The sequence below is a fragment of the Phalacrocorax carbo genome, chromosome 2 (assembly GCF_963921805.1).
Source record: "Phalacrocorax carbo chromosome 2, bPhaCar2.1, whole genome shotgun sequence".
NCBI lineage: Eukaryota > Metazoa > Chordata > Aves > Suliformes > Phalacrocoracidae > Phalacrocorax > Phalacrocorax carbo.
The window spans coordinates 65,804,544-65,827,542 of record NC_087514.1 but is presented as its reverse complement, the minus strand read 5'-3'; positions in this window follow the sequence as shown (position 1 = coordinate 65,827,542).

Sequence of the window (22,999 nt, the reverse complement as noted above, 5' to 3'; positions counted from 1 at the left end):
TTCCTTAGTGTTGCCGACACCTGTGTTTGCCGCTATGAATTCCTTCATATAGTGAAATACAAGAAGTACTTTTGAATATCGCTGATGTTTTGCTTTTGAATCATGTCGCATTGCCAGACATCACTCTTTTCTAGGGTGTCAGGAGTGCAATCCTAGCCTTGCTGTAGTTAATGCTAGCATTGCATTGACCACAACTCTCTGTCTCAAATGCTGCATTAGTCCTCATCGCTCACACTTTTGTTTTCTTAAGAAATGTTATCTTCTGAAGAGTATAGTCTGAAAGGTGACCAAAAGATATCAGACCGTTTTACAGACAAGTAAGCAGGAAAAGTGAGTACAGAAACAAAATCAGTTTTAAGGGAAAGAAACCTGAAAATCACATTAGTGATCTTGACGGGGGCATTGCTTCTGTTAGCTTCCTTAGATCTTTGACAGTTTTGTGGTTTAAGCTTTGCTTCTCTGTTATGTATATATTGTAAAGCATATAGTTCTTATAAGAGTGTCCCTGAGCATTAGGGGAAAAATCCACAGAGAACACAACTATATTGTAGCTTTTCTGTCAGACCTACAGGCTTCAGCTTTTACATCAGTGAAGGGAAGTTCCCACACTGACAGCACTCATGATTCCTGTTAAGATTGCCGTAAACAAACAGGTGTTGACATCTCAATCCACCGTCTTGTTACCTAGACTGAATAAATTTTTATGCAGTAGAATCACAGAATCACAGAATGGCAAGGGTTGGAAGGGACCTCTGGAGATCATCTCATCCGACCCCCCTGCTTGAGAAGCGACACCCAGAGCAGGGGGCACAGGAACGCGTCCAGGCGGGTTTCGAATGTCTGCAGGGAAGGAGACCCCACAGCCTCCCTGGGCAGCCTGTGCCACTGCTCTGGCACCCTCACAAAGAAAGTTCCAATGGAAAAGTTGTTACTAATTCCATACAAATAATTATATAATTAAATACACAAATTAATTGAAAAGCTAGGAGAGAAAATCAGTAAAAAATTTATGTTGTGCTTTAGGAAAATAAATCTCATATCTTTGCAAAAAGGCTCTCTTAAGCATGGGCCTCACACATTTCCTTGAAGTTAGTTTTATTGAATCTAGTGCTGAACACCTTTCGACTTTAAAAGATCTACTTTTGTCGAAACTAAAATAGCTTATGAACTTCAGAAAGAGCAGGAAATTAAATGCAATCTTCTTCTGTCTGTGGCCAGGATCCACAGTCATCTTTATCAGGTGTTATTACTCACTTCCAACAAAAGTATTTCCCACAGCAATCAATGGGAAAAATGGTAGGAAAAAATCTACAAAGGAGCTGGGAAACTAAGTACCCTGTTACGTCTAGACCTACCTGTTTATTCCTCAGTCGCTTAATCCGGAAGATATTACTGAGAAAAAAACATCACAAGGATGCCCTTCCTTGTGCTCACTCTGATGGTTGGGTACCTTATTTTTTCTATATGGTTCCAATATTAAAACTATTTCACTTACATTGGTACATTTTTATTTCAGGAAAGATAAATCATTTAACAATCCAACAAATTGATTTAAAACAGTCATCACTACTAAAGTCTGTGTTACTATGTAATGTAGATGTAATAAACATATCATCAAAATAATGTCAGTAAAATGCATTTATATTTATAAGCGAGCATTCACTTAGCGCCTTAGAAATAATAAACAATGCATGTGTTAAGACAAATTTCCTATGCTTTTTAGCTACAGTCCCAATTTTCATTTTTAGGGTACATTGACTAAGGCACAATTGGAGGCTGGTTATACAAATGTATACATAGGTATATGTCTTTATACATTGTATCATTCTACAGGAATAAAATGTGTATAATAGCACATACAACTTCTTCAAAGGTATGTTTCAGTAAAACGCCCTAGAAATTCTTTGGTTTGGTTTTTTTCTTCTAGTGAATATGAAGCTGGAGTTGAAATACAAGCCTCTGAACAGCACCCCGGTGTCAGTAAAAAGAAACAATTTAAAGTGTATTTGCATGAAAGCATGTGAGTAGCCCTGAACATTTTAGAGATCTTTTGACAACTCCGCCTGTAGCTGACTGACCACTTTTCTTTGCTGCAAAAATGGTCTCCACATTTGGTCATGTTTTGTTTATAAAACACAAGGCCAAAAATAGGCTTATTTTGAAGACTGACTCATTTTGTTTATTTGTAAAACAAGATCAGGCACAATAGTCACATCAACTGCAGACCATTATTTTTCTTTATGACAAGTTCCTGGAGTAGAAAGTTATGTTTTAAAGGCAGCTGTGAACTTTAAATATCATTCAAAAGCTAAAGAAAAAAGTTAACGGTTCGTAACTCACCTTTGATTCACCTTCTATAAAGTTATTAGTATGGAAAAGTCAAGTATCTAGAAGCATTATCTCCTCTTCTATCTATACACTTGGGAATAATGTAACCCTGAAGTCATAGTTGTCACTTCATTCAGATTTCCATAGTGGAGAGGTGTCACTAATAAACTGAAGTTTATTGCTCTTTGCTGACATTTGGAAAGAAGCAAACATCTGCCCCTGTTCATTTGAGAGCCATTGCCATTCCATCGCAGTTTGTGCTGATTTTTTTTTCTCCTAGTTCTCTATTCCATTCTTAAAAATCAGTTCTAAAATAGCCTTTAAAATGCAGGCCGTCAAACACACAGAACTAGATTTAAAGCTATAGTTTCCAAAATCCCATCCCTATTTTGTATTACAAGTTAGTGCTCTAAATTAGTATTCTCAACAAATGACCTAAAAATTATATACAAAAACAGGTACCCATACTTTATTCAATGCCGAGCAATTTTCTTTGTAAAAATAACAAAAGCTAATCACCATGGTCTAGCAACATGCTTTTGCTTTGTAGCTGTTGAAAAGGGTTGCCTGTTTCACTTGATTGTGACAATTACCCCATGGGATGCTTTTTAATGTTGGCTGCAGAAGCAACTTGCCTGTGCATAAAAACACAACTGTGTTTTATTTAAAACAGAGAGCATCAATACCTGATTTTCCTTGATGTAACAGAATCAAGACTATTTTGATGAATGCTCGTAATACATAATACAGCAAGTCTTATAAAACTCAGGAGAGTGCAGCAGGTACCCAAGCCATGGGCACAGTGTCTGCAGAAGTGATTTAAATGGCCGCTTAGTCTACCTTCAAGCAGCTTCATAAAATGGGCCGCTGACTGGTTTGAGGTAGTAGAGCAAGAATAGAAATGGTTAAGTTTTGTAAAATGCACTTCATGTTTCCATATGGGAAAAATAGAAATACAAGCTGGGGAAGAGACGTCGGCCATGTGGGAAACATCAAAGTTAGCCGTGCTGAAAGAGATCACAGTGGAAAGAAGCGACTTGGAAAGCGCGACTGCTGCTGAAGCAGGTGTGTGCTGCTGGTAAAGCAACCAGGAGTTTGCAGGTTGCTCTGCCTTGGCCCAGCTCCAGACACAGGCCAAGGAAGCAGTTGCCAAAGGCAGTAAACAGGCTGATGTAAGTAAAAAGGCCAGGGCCACACTGCCTAGCCCTGGAGACCTTGGTCACCAGGGCAGTTGTGTGAGTAAAGAGAGAAAAAGGGTGGGCAGGAGGACAGCAGCCAGTGGAGAGCGGATGGGGCACCATTCCCAGTGGTGGCTGCTGCCGCTACCCTCCCCTCCATCCCGGTGGCAGCAGGAGCAGCAACCTTGTCTTTCTCAGGCTCTCCACAGCCGCTCAGAGAGGGCCTGTGTGTCAGCAACATCCTGGCCTTGGCCTGACCCTGGTCTTCCCCATTGAAGGGAGGCAAAACCCAACTTGTCCACATTGCTGAGGAGCCTAGAGATGGCTCCAAATACAACTATGCAAGAAAATATGAGGGGATTGTAATTTTTTCTGCAGGTAACATGTCCCAGAAATGTGTAAATCATGTGATTTTGATTGCCTTTGGAATATTGAAAATTTGTTATATGGATGCCTATGTAAGCAGAGTTTTATAGTTTCTAAGAAAATGGTACAACTGTACTTCTGTACTGTGAAAGGCCTTGTGCAGATATGGTAAAGGCAGACAGTTTGTAGACAAAAACTACTAGGTCACTATTTCTGTTAATTTTATATGGCAGACTGACATCATATAAATTGTAAGGCAAGAAGAGAATTCTAAGAATTACTATTAGAATTACCAACAGATCCTGACTGGTTTACAAAACATGTTTCCTATCTTCTATTTGAATAGCCTGACAAAATTAATTTCAGTTACAAAGTTCTGGGGATGACTAGAAGGTTATTTTATTTTACAGGTTTGTATGCTGCCCATCACTTTACTACTGTTGTGACTTTGACTGTGACAGAATTTGAGGAAAGGACATTAAAAAGTAGAGATCGAAATGACAAATTCCAGACAGAAAAATCATTCCATAGTTGCCATAGATCTTAACTTAAAGTCTTGCAGAGGCCAGTTTTCTGTGCTGCTGTCAGCTCTCTGAGTCCTGGTGAATCCTTTTTCCAGCTTTCATCATTTTTCTGATAGAACAGAGACTGGTTTTACTTTCAGGTAATTAATGAAACTTTTCTATTGCAGTGGATGGAGGCAGCTTAAGCTTGATTCTGTTTGAGCCAGGCATCCCTTCTTTATTGATTTTGGTAACTACCCGAGTTGGTGCTTATTGATTCAGGCACAGCTGTACGGTGTTTTAATTTGCTCTGGGAGAGGCCTTCCTTCAGAGTCTGGATCATTGGACTGATTCTATTTTTCATTGTTCTGAGAGTTCATGGGAGATGTTAGTACTCAGAGTTTATTTGAAGTTTACCAAAAACATAGGTGAGGTTGTCTTCGCTTCCTTTGTCTCCCAAGACTCGCTGGGTACACAGAGTGCCACGAAAGAGGGTTCTGCTGGATGAGTTCCTAATCTAACTGCCTTGCATCTCAGAAGGCAAACAGAAAACAGAAAGAATGATTAATTATGTACAACCAGTCTTCATAAATACCTATTTGGCCTTAAAAAACACCCCTGTTGTAAACCCCACAGCCTTTGTAGACCTTCAGTTTTAGTGTTCAGCTATCACTTACAATCAGAAAGCTGTTTGTTATTGTTAACTTATGTTTCCAGTGCAGCAATTTAAGCATGCTCCTTTCTGGTCTGTTGATACGGAAGAGACTTTATTCTCTTTCCTTTCGCAGACACTTTTTAATATTTGAAGACTCTCAGCACTTGCTGGAGGCAGTTCAGGTTCACAGCTGTCCACCTGGTGGAGGGACTTGAAGGAAAAAAGATTGATCCAAACTACAAAGATTGCCTGTGCTTGTCTTCCTGGAAGGAAAACAGCAATGCGCCCTGATGTACAATGGTAATTTTTAGTGAATTCAGAGGATTATACAAGCTGTTCCAAAGAATCACTGAGAGTAGACGCCGTGGTGCAGCAGGCATATTATGTGTCTTTAGGTGTCCCACCTTTGCTTTCCGTCCTGCATACAGCCTGGTCCTTTGTGTCACCAGCCCTGACATGGAGCAAGAGAAGCTGGGGCTGCTTTTGGTCATCAGAACCCCTCATGACATTCTTTTTGTGGTGTTTTACCTTGCAGACTCATGACCTGTGAAAATCAACATGAGGCTGGGCCAGTTTTATATTTAATTAACCACATTGACAAACTCTGTCTATCTGTCAGAAGATAAATTATTCCTGTATTTTCTTTGGTATTTTTAACATACTGATTTTGAGTTATAGTTTGGCTTTGTCATGAAAAAGAAGACAAAGTAACTCATTTTAGGTTGGCTGGCTTATTGCTATTCCTTTTCTTTTTTCTCCTTTTAAAAACAGTCTGGAAGCCAGCCCTTGAAACTTCTATTTTTGAATTAAATGTACAATTTTTGAGTGCTAATTATGCTCAGCTTTCACTGATATCCCACTAAGTAAGTGTCCAGGAACACCTAAGTCATTCACAGCATCAGATCAGTAGATGATAGAATTTGCATAACTTTGTGAATCTGTTCCTATTTTTTTAATAATATTTGACCCTTAGGTTCACTGAGGTTGAAATATATCATCAATATAATTTGGTTCAGCTGAAGCCCTCTCAGTTTGTATCAGTTTTGTATCTGAGTCTTGACTTTTTATAAAAAGTCATTTATTAAAGGTAAACCCAGCCTATATTTACATATTCACTTAAGAATTTAATATGATAATATTGGTTAAAATTCAAGATTTTTAGATTTGTTATGGTAACAAGTATTTGGTGGTTTGTTTTCTTTTTAAGAAAACCTAGACACTGGAAAGAAAGAGGAAAGTATGGATACAGAAACTAACGAGTAAAAACAATTTGCAATGACTTTGGTCTTATTTCTCATATTTTTTCAGTGCAGAAAAAATAAACAATAGATAAAACACATTTCTTCTGAGGTGCAGAGAACCCAGAGAAATGTTGTTTAATTCCTCAGCAGAGCTTATCCAAATTAGTATTAATGAAACTAAAACACTTCAGGGATTTGGTTTCATGAGATTACTGCATTTTTCCTATTATTTTATATTGTGATATTTTCTAAGAGCAAGATGTTTGCAATTATACAAGTTCCTTGCAGCACTGTAGAAAAATGTATGGCTTAAAGAGAGGCATAATATTATATAGTAATGATTGAAGAGAACGGTTTTGTGCTTCTATTGCCTTAGGAAAAATCTGCACTAGGTTCTTATAATATTCATTTCCTTGTAAAAATTCTGAAGGAAAATTTCAAAGCTTGAAATTTTTGCTATGTTAGGTTATTGAAAAGAAATCAGCAAATTCACATTTCTCTCAGCTGCTTCACAACCACTAATCAAATTTTAAAACAGTGGACAACCTAATAGAGACTGACTTGAATCAATTGATACCAAACTAACTCTTGGCTGCTTACGCTGACTGAACAGTCATATAAATAGTTTATTTTTGTATTTATTAGTCATTTCTAAAACAGAAAGATTTAATGTAGAAATTTGTGTGATACATTACATATTTTCTGCAACAGTTCGGCTGTATTTATGGAAAGTAGAGAACAACGTACTATTGTTAAGGACTTGAAACAAAGCAGAAGTTCTCCGAGTGCATTCTGTATAGTCATTAGGTCAGAGAAATTACATTCATAAATTTCTTTCAGTAAAAGAAACTTTCAGTTTTGTGCCTGTACACACAATCTTGACTGACCATCATAAACATCACAAAGAGACATCAGCCAATTGTATATGTGCCCAGTGATGCATCATTAGCAGTGATGTACTGAGGGTGGTTTAAAAAGAACGTGGATACTTTAAGAGCTCACTTGAGCTACAGACTATGGAGAACTTTGATAATACCTACTTTTTGTAATCTTCTGTCACCAGCAGCCACACTTGAAAACCAGTTATAGCCTCGAGGATGTTTTTAAGAAATTACATCCATGTTTGAGTCTAGAAAACATCATGATCTCAGAATTTGATCCACTCGGACATGTTGGCGTTTCCTGTAAACAAACAGTCATCAGCAGGTACTGTGCTCCCCCGCCTTTTCATATAGCAGCTGCCATGAAGTAGGTACCAAGTATGCATGCATGCATGCGTAAATGAATCTGTCTATCTATCCATCCATCCATCCATCTGTAAGTATAATTTAATTAAAAGATTTTATATATGCAGGCACACGGTTATAAGACTCTCCGGACGTTTTTTTCCTAGAGTGATGAGCTGAAGAAAGAGTATCTTAGGAATATTAATTGATAAAACCACTAATATTGAATAAAAAGTCTTGAAAGGTGTGAAAGTTGCAGAGGAGATATGAGAGAATAGTCTTGAACATTTTCCTGTGCCCTAACTGTGCTCAGATTTTTACTTTTTGCACATTTCTGGCTAAGGTATAAGTCCTTCTGATCTACCATATACAATATAAGAAGTGTAAACACAAGAATAACAAAAAGTTTCTGCAGTATTACATTCATAATATAAGTTTATCACTTAGAATGATCATCAAGAAATACGCATTTATCACTCATTTTCTGTTTTTCTTTATTTTTGTACTTAGCTGTTTCTTCGAAATGAAGTACAGGTATTTTAACCATAAGAAGTTCTGAAGAGGCAACAAGTGTCAGAAGCTTGACCTCAGTGAGAAATTATTTAGTCTTAATTCTGTTCATCGGCAGAGGTGATGAGGGTAAAATAGGCCAAGCACATGACCTGTGATCTGGGGCTGCCCTGTGCAAAATTTCATGTGTTCTTTTGTATTTCAAATATTCTGTTGTAATAAAAAGAATTACCATATAAAAATCATTAATACTGATACTCTAATTAAAAAAATAGATAGCTGCTTCTTCTTGCACCTTTAGAGGTGACTTTTCATGATATTGATTATGGGAAGATTAAAAAACAAATCTTTTAAAAATAAATAGTAATGTTAAAATTGGCTTGCTATCAGCTCATAAGAGAACTGTATCTACTGAGATTTCAGCCAGAAATTCTCCCATACTAGTCTGCAATATCCCTGGGATGATGAGAAAATCTGCATCCATCCCTGGGGTAGGAGAAGAGATTGTCAGCTGAGAGTATGACACACCCGGAGTATCGGAGAATCTTGCCTGAGTAAAGAGAAATATTAAAAGTCACTTAACTGAAATTATGGATTTAGATGTTCTATTTTGATCATTAACACGGATTTTTATAGGATGTTAACCTACTGGTTAATTGCATCATCTATATCTTAATTTCCAAACCCCAAAAGAATTTGAGAAAAAAAACCCTAATGGATTTTTCAAATATTTTTTAGCTCAGAAAGCATATTATGATCTAGATTACACAACAGTAGGCTACAAAAAGCCTTATATTTTAATAAATTTATAGTTTCTTTATTATTACTAGAGCAAGAAATGCTAATGAAATCAGTCTTTAATTTGCGTTTTTTTATGTGGCCCTAAGCGAGGCAATGTTTTTGTTAGGTAACCACCAGAGGGAGCCTGGAGGGTCTGTAGAAAGAAAACGATGTAGAAAAGTGACAAAGCAAAAATGGTGTTTGAAAAATTAAAAAAAAAAAAAAAAAAGAGGAAAGCTAATCTTGCCTTTTCTTTCCAATGCAAGAAGCTTTTACACAAACTGATGTCTCCATTGATTTCAGTAATGAAGTTTGTATGGCTGAACAGTTTCCTGACTGAAATCCTGCAAGAGGGCGATGAAGATTAAATGATGCATCCTCATTTCTTTAAACCACATCTATAGATTTTTTTTTTTTAATTAAATAGTTAGTGGTGCTTTGTGTACACAGTAGCTAAAGTGCTTCCTTTTAAAAATTGATAAATTGCCCTAGCTTCTCATAAGGGCTGTCTTTAATTCAACATATACAACAAAGGGAAGGCATTAGATTTGAAAACTCAAAAATGTGTTTTCTTCTTTTGGTACAGGTAATACCCCTTTGATATCATAGTGGAAACTGGAGAAACTAAGGTAGCATAGCTGTAAAAATGAAATTATAACATATGTATGTGAAAACGTCTTTCAGAATGTAGCATTCCAGCTTAAAAATGGTTCAGTGTCAGAACCAACTAATGTATCAACTGGGATAACTGCAAAAAGTTTTTGTTCCACCATGTCCTTTTCAGTAATTTCACCAGTTATCTGGATGGTAGAATAAAGACTACAGTAAAAGTACGATACACGACAGTGTTATGTGTGTGATAGCGTCTCTCTGGCAATCTCTGAGTAGCAGTAGGTACTGAATAAAGAGTAACGTACTGAAACATGCCTCTGAAACTGTAGGAAAGAAACAGAGCTTCTGTTTGCTAAACCTCTGCTCTCTGGGTTATGGTACAGCCTCTCTGATTCACAAGCTGTTCCACGGTGTGACAAGATACAGTCCTCAAGAGCGGCAGATTGGCACTGGAGCAGAGGGGAGTGTTTCTCTGTGGTTAGAGTTTCTGAACTTTCGGTAAAAAATAGGGGGAAACAGTAGGAATTCCCTTTGTCTGCAGTCACCATCCCTGACTAGAACTTCAAACTGGAGGACAGAAGGGCAAAACCCAGCCTATTTTGCATATTAGCATTATACCCTATAGGACTCTCATATATTGTAGCATCATCTTAAACAGGGCAGATGGATTGAATCTTCAGCTTTGATATTTTAAGTCAGAAAAATAAACCAGCTACCCCTGGGAGAAGGCTTACAGCTGGAAGACTAGGTCAGAGAGATGAAGACTCAGTTCTTTCTATGGCAGGTTTCAATGCTATACTGAGGAAGTCATCAGATTTTTTTTTTTCTCCCCCTTGCTATTAGTAAATTCCCAGTGAGTTTTTCAAATGCTCAGATACATTGCTGACCAGAAACGTATGAATACCTAATGCAGATGACAGAATATAATTTTCCTTTCTTCACCTGGCAACAGGTGAAGAGAACTGTCTATCAGTTCCCTTCTTATGCTTGTGAGTTATCATTTCTCCAAAAGTGAGCCAGAACAAAGAAGTTTCCTTATCTGTTCCCACAAAGCGAAAGCAAGTTGATTAATAAGAATAGAAACCCTGAGCTCCAACTTCAAACATGCAGCTGCTTGATCTTCCTAAACAAAAAAATTGCCTCTTTTCAGCAATCCTAAAAACTCTCTTGGGTTTTATCTGTCCTAAATAAGAGACATCCTTCAACTTTAGATTGCTATTAAAACTCCAAACATTGTGACAAGTGTCTGTGATCAGACAATATCTAATTACCTCATATGTTTAGAGGAAATGCAAATACTCCATTGCTACTAAAGATAGTCATGTGGAAAATACCTGTATGTGTAGCTAGTTATATATAGACAGGAGTATCATAGGATACGTTACTGATTTCTGTAGAACTAACAAAATAGCTAATCGTGTGCTTAACTGGTAGTACCACCAAAACCTCGGAAGACATTTTCTTAAAGCATTCCCAGGTCTAAGGATAAATAACCAGCTCTTAATGTCAAAATGTTTTCATTCTCTTCCTTCTGGACAACTTACTGAAAAAATAAAGTTTCTTTTCAATCAGTATATTTTTTTTCACTAATGGCAGTTACACCACTGGAACTGGAGTTCTTGCCCACTTGGGAAGATTTATAAAAGAGCTCTTGTTGCTTTTCATGATTGGAAGAACAAGAGCATTATGACCCGTTTCACAGATGAAGGTGGTGCTGGGGTCAGTTCTTACAGCAGTGAGCATTAGTTGTCTGCATTGCATATGACATTACAAATTTTCAGAGACAACAACAACAAAAAAAAAAAGAAAAAAAGCAGAACATAGAAATGTGATTAGAAGCAGGAGAGACCAGCAAACAACTCGCTGATTATGGCTGTGCACCCATCACCTGAAAATCTTTCAACATAGGGAAACTTTAGGGTTGATTTACAAATTTAGTCCAATGCAAATCCCTTCAATAAGGCAGTCTTACAACAGTTCATCAAGATCTTCAAATGTGAACATGAAATGGCAATAGAATAAACTTCAGTTAAATTTTAACAGGAGAAAATAAACCTGTAAGGAAAGAAATAGCACTCCCAAAGTCATTTTTAGAGAAAATGAACAGAATTAACCCCAGCATTAACTGTTTGGTTCGACTGACCAGCTCCCCTTGTGCCGTGCTACTTGTTCTCATAACACAGCCAAAATGCATCTCTTGCCTGAAGGCAGGATGAAAATCTTCTTTTTAGAGCAGTAATTAATCTAAATCACAGGTTAAATAATTTGATTAAGTTGGGCTGAAGTTAGGTCACTTAGGATAAACATGGGTATGTTTTATACTAAGTAGAATAATTGCAACAGGTTTTGTTGCTGAGCTTGTTGTGAATAAATACTAAGTCAGTCACTTAAACAGCAGTTGTTTACAGCTGACATTTCATTAGCCCGAATATCCCTCCTGAATGGGTTTGCTCGGGGTAATGAGTGTCACACTTGGCAGTGGAGCTGGCCCTGTGTCTCCTTTACTGAGAGTAATGAGAAACAGTGAAATGAAATTTTGGAAATAAGGAGGCATTTGCACAAAGAATTTGTAACTTGCATCCTTATTCAGTTGATGACACTATTATCTGACATGAAAAAAATAATAATAAACAGATCGTTATCTTAGCCCATTCTACTCTTCCATAACAAAAGCAGTTTCATAATAGTAATCTTAGAGATTTGAAGTGGTGTTTAGAAGGGAATTCATAAGAAAAACAGATTTGAGCAGTGCTTGCCTGAGTCCCCTTATTAATCATCCCTGAAATCCACTGAAGAGTCTGTGCTAAAGAAATACATCTCAGCGGGAAATAATGATGTTTAGCTTCTTGCATTGGTAGATTCACTTAATGAGTTATTAAAAGTCAGAGCCTTTCATACTGAACTTTATTCATTACATAAAATATAGATGTAGCAAGAAACCCAGATACTATTTACTTCAAACTGATAATGGCTTGCAATGAACTTACTTTTTCCTCTGAAAATTAATAATCAGCTGCAGCTGTGGGTCTGCTTTTTAAAAAAATGCCAAATATGTTCCCTCCTTCTTTCACATGCATCATACAAATGCTGTAAAGATGCTTAGAAATAATGAACAGAATTGAAAATTATTAAAATCTATTTGTCAGCTATATAAAGGAATTCAGGTCTAGAAAGGGCCGTCTAGGCCAGTGTATTGCAGGGCAATCACCATGGAAAGATAAAGTACAGTCCTGTCAGTGTCATAGTGCAGCAGGAATTTCATCATTAGCATTGAAGCACTGCTTCTCTGAAAGCATCTAGTTTTATTTGCCTTTTGTTTAGTCCATGGTTCTCAAAGAATGTTGATTAAAAAAAGCACAACCCACCTTTAATCTTAGAAAACACTTAAAGAATCTAAATATGATGTGTTAAATCAGATCTATGATCTTCTACCTAAATTTTGCAACTTCTGGTTTCATATAGTTATTTTCTTTACTAGTGTTCTGGGGATGGAGATCTGTTTCACTCTGTGTGTGTGTGTGTGTGTGTTCATGCGTGCGCACACAAGTGCACGTGCCCACGTGTGTCCCCTTATTTTTCAGTCCAGGAAATGGAAATATTTCAGATCACGTTAAGCACAATGACAGAAAAATTTCAGTAAGTACAAGATGCTAGACAGTATGAAATCAAATTAATATAAAAACAACCTTTCAAAAATAAGTCTGAGGTGCCAACAACCACAGGGGTCTGGCTGCTTTGCCAAGACTCCTACCCAGAACTCAGTCACCAAGTGAAAATTTCACTGAGTACTCACCTTACTTGGCAGCTGCTCACCAGGCTAGACATCATCTATGTAATTTTCCTATTAATTAATAACAAAACCCTGCATTTTTATGACTTCAGGTTTAAAAATTCAAGACTTGGGAACAAAAATTTCATCAGTTCAGGTATTTGCAAAGTTCTCTTTCATAGGATTCTTCCAAATTCTCACATCATGTTGGCTTTCCTTCTGAAGGAATTTAAATACTGACCCATGATAGGCATACTCTGGATCCAAAAAAGGGCAAAATCAGCAGCAAAGGATGCCATTCTTTAGACATCACCTCATTACCCATATGAGTCAATCTAACAGGTAAAATGGGTTAAAAAAGCAAACATTTTCAAGACATATGTAAAAGAGCTTCCCAGTAATGTATATGAACGGGAGTATTCTGATAAAGTACATTCACATCTACAAGGCTATGTTCTGTCACTCATTCTATTCATTTTATGTGAATTAGTCATTAAAAATATATCGTGACCAGGTAAAGCTGCTTAAAAGCTCTTGCTGACTTGCTCACCTTGACAGAAAAAGATTAAAAGCAAATTCTGACCAAGATTTGCACTTACTTATGAGATCAACACACGCTATGGAAAATTTAATGATGCAGCATTTTTTTAATCCTCAGAAATGACCTAATTTATGTGCCTTCACTAGGGAATCTAAGCTCTGTAAGTAAACAAGACAAAGATGAATTTAAGTACTCTGAAATGGCCTCCAGAGGTCAACTCTCTCTGCTGACTACCAAGGAAAACTAGACTACTCACCCGTGTTAGAGCTCTACAGCAAATGACGGTATGCACCACACTGAGAAGTAAAAACATAAATAGAAAAAGACACTCTCAAGTTCCCATAGGTTAAAAACACGGTTCAACCCAATTGCTCTCACATATGTCAAAAGTCGGTGACAGTTTCTTGTAAACACATGGTCTATTGGAAAGATGACACAGAAGTTATAATTAGAGTGTATTACATGGATAGATTCCAGACTGCTTTCCTACTCTGTGTGCTTGCCTCCTGCAATGTGATGTCTGAAAATTAACAAAGCCATCTTTGTGATGAGGTTTTTTTGCTTGATTTACCAGCAAAATTTATTTCTGGAGGGTAACTACAAAATATCAAACCCTTTGATTCTTTTTTATAACTGGGAGAATTCAGTTATGTGCTGTCAATGCCTATATTAAAATAATCATCTTTTCAGTCTTTCAGTCACCCCCAGCAGAACTGTACCAAGGTATGGGGAAGATATTTTATGAACCCTGCAGATAAAACTTCCTCCAAGAAAATTCATGTTTAGCTTTTCTTTCTTTTTCTCTTTTTCTTCTTTTTCTTTTTCTTTTTCTTTTTCTTTTTCTTTTTCTTTTTCTTTTTCTTTTTCTTTTTCTTTTTCTTTTTCTTTTTCTTTTTCTTTTTCTTTTTCTTTTTCTTTTTCTTTTTCTTTTTCTTTTTCTGTCTTTTTCTTTCTTTTTCTCTTTTTCTTTTCTTTCTCTTTTCTTTCTCATTCTCTTTCTCTTTCTCTTTTTCTTTCTTTTTCTTTCTCTTTTTCTTTATCTTTTTTCTTTTCCTTTTCCTTTTTGTTTTTCTTTTTTTTTTCTTGTGATACCCTTTTGTTTCTATGCTGTTCCAAGGACCTTGATATTTTGTGGATAGACAACTTCTGTTTTACACACAACACTTTCATTTTCACACTGTCCAAGCAATAGTGTTCACATAATTTTATACACCCTAACAGATACCAGATTAAATTCAGCTACAGCCTACTAAGTTTCGGATACATGTACTCCTGCTCTCTTTATCCAGTTTGCCCATATTCTACAAAAGACCGATGGGTGACCTGGGTTGCCCTTCTCAGCAAGCACATCTCTTTGCAAAGACAGCTCAGGAAGGACTGAGGGAAAACTCACTCTGGATGATGCAGAATTGTGCAGGACTTGGGAATCTTTCTGGTAGGAAGACACAGGCCTGTGTTCAACCCTGGCACAGTTCAGTTAGCAATGCTGAACTACGCTGGTAACCTTTTGATCAACAAAATGTTCTCATACAAACCGGGTGACAGTGCACCTCTACCACCATGGTTTTAAACCATTTCCTAAACATCTGAAAACGACTGACTTCCTTGGCTATAAAGTAAAATTCACCAACTTACTTCAAGGCTAGTATTGTTCAATTATTTGAGAGAAGAGGAAAGAGCCCACTGAAGAGTCAACACTTCACTGTTCAAAGCCAAGGAATTAGGATTTAATCAAATCCATGTGAAAATCAGCAGTAGCATAATTTTACTTTCCGCTTCTGTGATATATTACATGGATTTTGTTTCAAAACAAGCTTAAAAAATGGGTAGCCAATTATTTCTGGTTTAAACAGACAAAACAGGCTTCTTGAATTCCACAGTAACTGATCTTTTTCATAGAGGTCAACATAGTAGCAATGGTATTCATAAATGCTCAGTAAAGGCACTGGATTATATGGCAGAGCTGAAATGGTAAAAATGTCCCTATACTGAAGTGCACAGGAAATGATCCCTATTACCAGCACTGAAAAACTGCAGGACCCTTCTGTGCTTGCAGCTGGGTTCTTGTCAGAAATAAGCAAATAAAATAATTTCTTTCTGAAAAAGCATCTGGGAGAAAGTCCTTTAAATTGAAGAGGTGGGTGTGACAAGGGAGACTTCCTTAGATGCAATGCCTTCTGCTTTCTGTGCGTTCAAACTCAGGGACACAGTATTGCCAGTAATTATCTGACTACCCACAAAACTGACATCAAATCTTGTTCCAAAGTTTTGAAAATATTGTATTTTGGGGGATGCTGAAAATTTGATGCTTTCTATTCTCAATTTTGTTTTTAACTCTAAGCTGTTCTGATAAACCTGATGAACATTTTTTTCCTTGGAAACTATGAAGAACAGTACTCAAAAGACCTCAGCACATGAACCTCTCTACTTGGCTAGTAAAATCACTTGTCTGCACTGAACCAGTAGACTGCCTGTGTACTTCATCGAATGTTATGAGGTATTTTGCAAGACTTTTTGAAAATATATATAAGTAATCTATATATGTGTATATATATAGAGAGATATCTATTTTTAAATGATACCAGACATAATTTAAGAGGCTGCTTGCATTTGAAGGCCAGGTTGCCATGAATTGCCATTCATTAAATTAATTTTCCTGTTTATCCTATACTACTTTGCGTAAATGGTCTTCACTGTTTGCATTTTTCCTTCAGACATTCATCTAACTATGCAGGCCAGCCACTCAAAACCAATTAGAATCATATACAGTATAATCCTCTATTGCCAAATTCTTATTCTTCCATCAGTCAAGGTCAATATAACTCAATGGTATTTTCTTGGCAAGAGAAACTATGGATAGCTTCAGTTTATTGTCAGAAGTACAAACTTCTATTTGTAATGCAAGCATAACTTCATAACCTCAAGTGCTATTTTTAACCTAGCTTTTTTGCCTAGCTATGCAAGGTGTATCTCCTATGTACAATGCATAATCATAATTTTTCAAGTAAAAGCAATGCTGATGAAAAAAAACCAACCTGGAAGCCAAGACCTACAGTTAGTTATAACTACTCATGCTTTAAATAGGAGAAGTGAAATTTCCTCACGCAGGAAGCAAAATTGGAAGACTGCCTCAATTTGTCCCAGCCTTCACCTTGCAGAGAGTAGAAAGCTGTTGAAAAAGTGCTTACACCTCCCCTGTGTCTTATTTTACAACTGTTGTCAGTAATAAGAAAATCATTCACAAAGTGTTATTTTGCATGTTCTGTTTTATTCAAGCAAAACATGTGTGTGTAAATGTTACTATGTGCACGTCTAATACTAGGGTTTGCTATCGTAACAGTTCACCAACTGAAGCCCTGTGGGCATATGTGTGATTGCTACTCGAGAGTTCAGAGGTTTGAACAGCAATTTGCAGAAGTCACTGCCCTTATTTCTTCTTCATAATGGTGCTGCCTCCTGGCACCACTGGCCCAGTTGTCTTTTACCTACCCAGCTGAGACCAAAATTGGACCAAAGGTGATATTTTTATGATATTCTTCCTGAATACATCATTTTCTGGGGTTGCAAAGAGTCCAGGTTTTTTAGGACTCATACCAAAATTGCCTCTGCAGTTTCCAGCTTGAAGTATTTTTCATGAACATAAAATTATATCAGCAGCAGTTAGGGCTGCAAAATACCACTTTCAGCTTGCTCTCATCTTGATAATTACTTTGCTCACTCTATCATGTTTGATGGGCTTTAATAATTGCATTATTAATATGCTTATGCAGGTCCCTAGTGCTGCTTAGTGGGCTGCCTTCTTTCCTCAGACAGGATTTCTCTTAAAATCAGTATGTTCCCCTCAAACTGAAAACAAAGAATTTCTTATTTGAAATTAAAATACAGCGTTCATGCTAACGCATCTAGTGTTTTAGGTCCACTTCTGAAAACTGTGGTACCAGGGAGTTAAGTCCTCAGAGAAGCTGCATAAGCAAGAGCTGTTCTCAGCCTTCTCCTAAAAGAGCATGTGTGCAAGGCAACCTACTTGTTCTGCTGAAAGTTTTGTCTTCATTTTCTAAACTGACATAATAACTGAGATGAAGGTTTTTGAATTTTTTGGAGCAAGCTGCCTTTCCTTGCTTAGGTGGGCTCATGGGGTTTGCACACACAGGTTGCTCAGCACAAAAAAACCTAGCAGTCCAGTATAGGATCTTAGGTTCTGGCAACTAAGCCTGACAATCCCTGTTTATTCCAATGCTAAATCCAAAGGGATCTGAAAACACAACAGATCCATGATGCCTGAAGTTTTATGAATCTGTTGTAACTGAAACACTTGTGGCTGCCCTCCCTCTATACCCAGTCTGTGTGACAGCTCTTGATATGCTTGTGTGGTGGTGAGGGATTTGAGGACCTGGCAGTTGGAAAAGATACTTTCTAAAGAAATGCTTGACTTCCTTTTATCATCTTTGAAGTGGGCGCTTGAGAAAAAGACATCACCGTTGAGAAAATATGAATCACACCTATAAATGTCTGTGTACTTTAGAATCTCAGTTTCTTTTAAATTCTGCTGACTTTGAAGTAAGTGGTTCCACTGAGCATAATTGGGTCTTGGGTCAGAGTTATCTAAGTAAGCATCTTCCCCGCCCCTCTCTGTGTCTTAATACAGAAATCATCAGACCGGCTCCCAGACAGCTGCACACACAGAGCCACTTATTTTATCAAGCAGAGAGCTACTGGCAATAAATTCCAACTAGCAGCACTTCAATTTGCTGGAATAATTTTGACCTGGGTTTTGTAATCTTTTAATTTGACTTCCCTGGTGAACTGCAGGGGGGGAGCTGGGCAGGCCTAGTTAAAACAGTTTTATTGGGCCTGTTATGCAAAGGTTCTTTGTGGAGCAGGGGTAAGGGTAAGGGTAAGGGTAATAGCAAAGGAAAGGAAGGATGGAGAGAGAGCTTATAGGGTTCAGTCTGCTGTATTTAAAGTTGGTCACTGTGAGCCCTCTCTTTAATCTCCACTCCGTACAGAGAGGACACGACGTGACTGCTCTGCAGAAGGACCAATTCTATTACCACCTGTTAAGCTAATGCTATTTAAGAAATGCTCATTATATTAGTTGATTTCTACTCTGGGTTAGAGAAGATAGCAGAAATGGCCCTTTCTGCCTATGCTTTTCAAAGTGTGACACTTCATACAGTGATTCATTCGATTAAATTTCTTTGTGTATCTAAAGGAGGAAGAGAGTTCCAAAAAACACCTCATATATCTTGTTACCAGCTTTTAGAGTTCTGCACATTTTAGCTGTTAAAGGCATGATAAAAGTTTTTATTTTACTTAGCTGAATGTCCTTGAACACATGAACAAATTGTGCAGCATTTTTGAAGGAGTTTTGTACAAGTTATTCATAAGAGATAAGATCATTACCTTAATAGCCACCTGAACAAAAAAAAAGTGCTAGTGAATTTCTTAATTATCCATTTCTTTTAAATCTCCATGGTACTAGAAAAGGCTTTTGTATTATTTAGTTTAGAAAGGCCTCTTGAGCAAATTTCATCCTCTGGTCTGACTGATAATGTAAATGTTTGTCATCCTTGGTTAGAAGTGCAAAAGATGGGTATGTAGGAAGAGAAAAAAAATAATGTATTTTCATAGGTAGAAGTAGCCTAGCTTCTACAGACAGAGGAGCAGCTACTATTGATTTTCCTTGTGAGTCTTTCTTACTTTAGGACCAGTGGAGGCACTCCTAGTAAGGAGAGGGAGAGGAGAATCCTAGCAGGAACTGTAGTGATGTTCTCTTTTAAAGCTTAAGAGTGAAATGGCCTAAATGGAAGAGATAGTGACTTTGAGGACTTTTAGCCAGCTTGCTTTCTAGAAATTCAGGAAAATAATCCATTATTGATACCATTTCATTGACAGAACTATTCCAAATGAGCTTAGTTTCAATAAACTGCAGTTTCCTTGTTTAGACTTTCATAGGAAAGCTGTACTTTTGTCCGTACTGAACCGTTTTCCAAGCCTTTGAAACAAAAGACGCAGCATGCCATTATATATGCCATGGGGGTTTTTTATCCTTATTTACTGACACGAGTATACTGTCAGCATCAAATACTGAACTTTTAGCATGTCAGAAAAGGTCTCCAAACCAATTTGACGTCAGTGTATTCTTTAGCCAGTAGTTCCGGATGTGTCTTGTTTTTATGACGTGCTGAAAGAACACTGTTATAGACGTGTCTTCCTGCAGCTTGATCACTTCTGAGTCAACTCTGGTTTTCATCTCAAAATGTCCATGGCCACATGCCTGCTTTATTTCCCCTTGAAATCAGAGCTGGCTCAAGTGTCTAACTACAGGTCAATAGGCTACGTGAACAGTTACAAGTATGACTGATAGGTAGATAACTCATATACCTAAAGGTATTGTATAAGATAGCCTGTGTCTTCAAAAGATGTAGAAATGCAACTGTCAGGCTGTACTTCCTCTCACTGTTTTTTCTATGCCATGTTGAAACCTGACTCATTTTTTAATCTGAGATTCTTCTTCACACATTCTTCCAGTACATGCATGTATTATGAGTCAAGACAGCTATTGTAAATGCTCACAGACGAAACAACGTTTCTTTCTGGAAGAGTATTCCTGCTGTATTTTAGCTCTGAACATTTTGCTTTATCACCTTCAAAGACAGATGGGATCTTCACTTCTTGCTTTCTACCAAGAAGCAAATATAAATGAAGACAAGAAGGGAATGATATAGAAGTGTGGTAAGTTTATGGAGGAATTGTGTTGCAGGAAAGCACAGGCAGTGCATCTTAGCAAGACATTGTATAAAGGTCCTATTATAAAATGCTTGGAACAAAATCTTTGAAGATTTGGAGTAGAAACTGTACAATTTTTTTCTGTGGATCATATAACTTAATAGAGAATAACGCAGTTTCTAGACAAAACCTTTTTTTATATGCCTATGAAAGGAATGCAAAATGCAAAGGATAACGCCATTCTCTACTTGAGACGATCTAATTTCCCAGTGAGAGTGTGCTGGGCAGATTGTGCTGTACAGTGCTTCTTAGAAGCGTTCATGGAAAAAACATCTTGTGCAACCTCCTACACCAGGACTCTTCCTTATCATGAGGATGGCAGGACCTTTGATATGGTCCATATTTTCATGTTTGCTGATGGCTGCCTGTGGGGAAGCATGAGTGTCAAGACCAGCACTCTGCCTTCAGTCCTTAATGCGCTGAGGTTAGGGCAACATTTTTAGTAGTTTCAGTGGTACAAGGAACACTAGAAGCTTTGCTGAAAGCCATTCACTTTTGCACCAAAACTTATCCATGGGCAGCAAACCAGAATTTTGCCCTTGTTGCTGCTTAGTGCAAATTTACCTGATACTGAAGCATTTCTTCCCTTCTCTATACCAAGGCTGTAAAGTAATCCCTAAATCATAACCGTGATACATTTTTCATTATTTCTGTTGGTATGTTCCACTTACTACAGATCAAATCAGCAAGAAAAAAAAGTCCTAGCATGTACTATTCAACAGAGTGCACACAGCAGTTTTTTCTCTGCCAACATGGGCTGCCTCATCTTTGACAGTTGTGACTTTTGAATAAAAAAAAAAAATAGCTTGAAAAACCTTTACAATATACAATTAACATTCTAGGTTAATTGCAGCACTATGTGAGTTGAAAAGTGATTGAGATATAAAGCATGCAGGGATGATACTGTCTCCTACAGATGTTCAGGAAAATAAATTAGCTTTTGCAGAGGAACTGGTTTTATAAGGAGGAGCACAGTTCCCATTCAAAATTGGAGTAGTCTCGTATGGTTTATGGCTCTTAATCTAATCTTGTTTTTAATTCGAAATACCTGCAACAACTTGCATTGTCCCCACAAAGCTTTAAATATTCGTTTCCCTTTGTTCACTGAAGATTACATTGTGGAAACAAAGGGTTTATTCAAACTGTCAAGTACATTAGAAGACTGTACACTCATTCAAAGTGCCTACAACAGAAACATTTCTTCTGAAGTCCTGATGGGAGTTACAGTAAAAGAAATATTCTGTCCTCAGCTTCAGAGATGTTGTAAGGAAATCCATTAATATATGATGTGGAACATTTAAAAGAAATGTTACAAAAACTAGGATAATAAAATGGAAACCATTCTTCCCACTGACATGATATTTTAAAAGATGTTCTAACAGAAATAATCATTTTCACACAAACTAGCAGCCCATGAATGTCTTTTGTGTTCATATACAAATGTGGACTGTCTTTTCTTTAGGAAGAATAATTTTTATTTAAGAATAACATTTAATGCTAGAAATAAACTCTTACAGTTAAAGCAAGCATCAGTTAGTGCAATTACTGTAAAATCATGAGCCAGTAACATCTCATACAACATTATCTGGGAACTTCATGTTTCCTGAGCTATTTACACCAAATATCTTCTAGTTTTTCAGGTGAAATCAAAGGGAATGCTCATATTTGTTGGATAAAATCATATTTTACTTGCCTAACCCTCCTTTGCTTAGCAGAATATTGTGGGGCTTAATTTGCCTTTCTATATAGTGTATTCATGAAAGCTCTTTTTTTAAGGATTCTTGGTATTAGAACTCGTTAAAACAGAATTTTTAGTTCATGAAAATTTTTAAGATTCTCAATTTCTTTGGAAAGGGAAGGAAAGCCAATTTAAAAAATACTTTTCTCACAAAAAAAGTATGACATACTTTCACCTAGATAGTTAACTAAAAAACCTTTTAAAAATAAGCACTGCACTTTTGATGTACTGCTTTCATTATAATAATGTTTCATACCGTAACATATTATTTACTAGTGTTCCAAAAACCTTCATAAACATTATACCATGTCATGCAATTCTATGATGTCATTACATTAATGTAAGAATGTAATGAAATTTATTTTGATATAAGTTCTCAAGTTTTCTAAAACAAATACCCTTTCGTTCAGTGAAGCTCCATTTCTAATTTCTTTGTTGTTATTTGTGGGAAATTTTGCCAAGACTGGTGTCACTTTTTGCTGAAAAAGACTAAATCAAAATGGCAGGTTCAGCTGAAAACTACTTGGAGAAGCCTTGCTGACCAGCTTGATTGCTCTGCATGATCTACAACAGAGCATTGCTTTCCCCTCAGCTGCCAGGGTATGTTCGTGGTGTAGCACAGCAGATATGGAACGTGTTGGGGCCCTGCAAGTCTGCTGATGGCAAGGCCGTTACCCCTCACGTGCTCAGTCATGAAGCATGTGATTGGGAAAAACCAGCACAGGTTCACCAAGGGCAAATCATGCTTGGCAAACCTCATCGC